The following is a 2,713-nucleotide window of genomic DNA, read 5'->3' on the forward strand; positions in this document are numbered from 1 at the left end:
ATATATATATATATATATATATACACATATATACGACGGGCTTCTGAGTCATTGCTGAAAATAACAGCAATGGCTCTGACGAAGGTATCGTTATCTTTTTTAGGTCTTTCAGTTTACCTCGAATGATTAATAAACTAATTGAGTAAACCTATCTATAATGCCTGCTGGAAACAGCTGTAACCCAAATTTGCTATAATAAAGGAATTATACATAATGACCATTATTTTAACTTGTTTATATATGTGTGTGTGTGTGTGTGTGCGTGCGAGCGTATATATATATACTAGCTAGTACCCGTAGTCACTTTGTATGTATGTATATATGTATGTATATATGTATGTATGTATGCATGCATTTATTATGTATGCATATACAAATACTGTATATTCCGCTTTTTACTGAATACATAGAGAAACATCAGCACAAGGAATATTGGTGGAACATTCACATCAAAACATCCGTCAAGTGTAAGCATAGCAAGCCGGATATTGTTGTATGGGACAGACAAGAAAAAGTAAGTACCATCATAGAGCTCAGGTGTCCTACAGACGTGAATATCCCTTTGAAAATGAAAGATGATAGCTATAAGCAGTTGCTTCGAAACTACCAGCTTCTGTATCCAGATTATGAATTTACATTTATACTAATAATAATTGGTGAGTAAATGCCCAAGAGAAAAGTAATAATTGGTGAGGAAGTGCCTAAGGGAAAATATGGAGAAAATATAAGTCTTCAGAAAAAGAAACTCAACCAACTAATTGCACATTACAATTATAGTCTGTAAGTGGAACAGTAAAAATATGCGTAACTTTTCTCAAGTTGAAAATTTGACATTGTTTTTGTTATCTACAATCCAATCATATTTTGACAGATCAGCTCCTTTCTCGAAGGAAGAATTTAAATCATTTAAAACAGAAGAGAACATAAAATACATACGCATTTACAGATGTAATATGTCTCAGATCACATCTGTGTACGCATATATTTATATTAGTAGGTATGCATGAATGTGTGTGTGTGTGTGTGTGTATGTGTGTGTGTGTGTGTGTGTGTGTGTGTGTGTGTGCGTGTGTGTGTGTGATGACCGCTTCCTCTTTCTCAAGTGTAAGCCAGTATGCCTTGTGATAACTGTGCATGATACTTTTTAAAGAGAGGAGATGCCTTGCACATAACTTAATGCTCTCTGAACAACGATAAATATCCCAAAAAGAAAAACTAATCAAAATCATTGGCGGCCATCGAGTCGCATGTTTCATATGTTAGTTTTCCATCTCCTATTATAACGGGGACTAGTATCACGCACTCCCAATAATGTGCTACACCATGCCTACTTTCTCATTTTCATGTCTCTACAGACCGAAACCGTTGTGTTAGCCCATTGTTGAAAACGTGTCAACCCTCTGCACAGCCAGTGTGATTTTGCACCGAAGTCACCCCTCTCGAAGATAGTCGGAGGAACTACAGCTGTTCATGAGAAATGGCCATCATATACACAGTATATGATGGCTGTTGACTTTAAATAAGTTCATCCTACCTTTGATACGCTTTGTTTTCCATTTTGCAGTATGTGTTTATACGTGTTTATACGTACATATATATATATATATATATATATTTGCTATGTAAGTAAACAAACAATTACATACACACATATACACATACACGGACAAGGAATTGAAACAGCATTTAATCAAAACAGATATAGGCCAGTTATTGCGGTATTCGTCTTGAGATTAAAAAAAAAACTCTTATGAATATACTGTTTCATAAACAGAGAAAGGATTGTTGAAAACTCATCCTAGCAGCAGCCACTTACATTTTCGTGATTTTGGGTGTACTCGCAACCAACCACATGTCTGAAAGCGAATTCTCTATATACCGATACAGAAAACAGTGAATGAAACATCCACTGATGTTGCGAAAAGCTGCTCGGTTGAAAAAAATCTAGAATACGCAATTCAGGCAATATTAAATTTAAATAGCACTCTATGTATGAACGGTGTGCCTGCAGTAAGTATGATATACACATTGGCTTTATATATTTGATTATTGAATTATCTATATATTTAGGTTTTGCCTTTTACTTTTTCGATGTTGTTGTTTCCGTTGTTTCTATGTTCCTCGATCTATCTAAACCAGTAACAAATATCTAATTAGCACAACGAAACATTCCTAATGATTTGGATAGGCATAGTTTACGGATTAATTTATTTTAATTTAATTATGTTGAATAATTTCGTAATTATACAATAGCTGGTGTTTATCTTAAAGAAATGACTGCTGAGCACAATTAAAGTATTGAATGTCTGCTTTTCAGCTAAATATGTTGCCTTTGAAGATGGATTTAGCAGACTATATATATGCATGCAAGTCAGTTCCACTCGGATTTACTACGGTGTTATAACATGTTGGACTAGATAGATAGATAGTTAGATGAGAAAAAATATTTTCCGTGAAGAATACACTCCGTAAAACTCAAAGGAATTAAACCTAGGTATGTATCTATTCATATATGTGTGCGTGTGTGTGCGCGCGCGCGTCTCTGTGTGTGTGTCTTGAAGTATTTTTAGTCGAATGAATCGACCCCAGTGATTTCTTTTTTTTTTTTTTGAGCTTGATACTTTCCCTAGCGGTGTTTTTGCAGAAGCGGTTGTCAAGCGGGACAAAGACAGACTGAAACACACACACACACACACACACACACACTCACACA

This window comes from Octopus bimaculoides, chromosome 4, assembly GCF_001194135.2.
Source record: "Octopus bimaculoides isolate UCB-OBI-ISO-001 chromosome 4, ASM119413v2, whole genome shotgun sequence".
In the NCBI taxonomy this organism is placed as follows: Eukaryota; Metazoa; Mollusca; class Cephalopoda; order Octopoda; family Octopodidae; genus Octopus; species Octopus bimaculoides.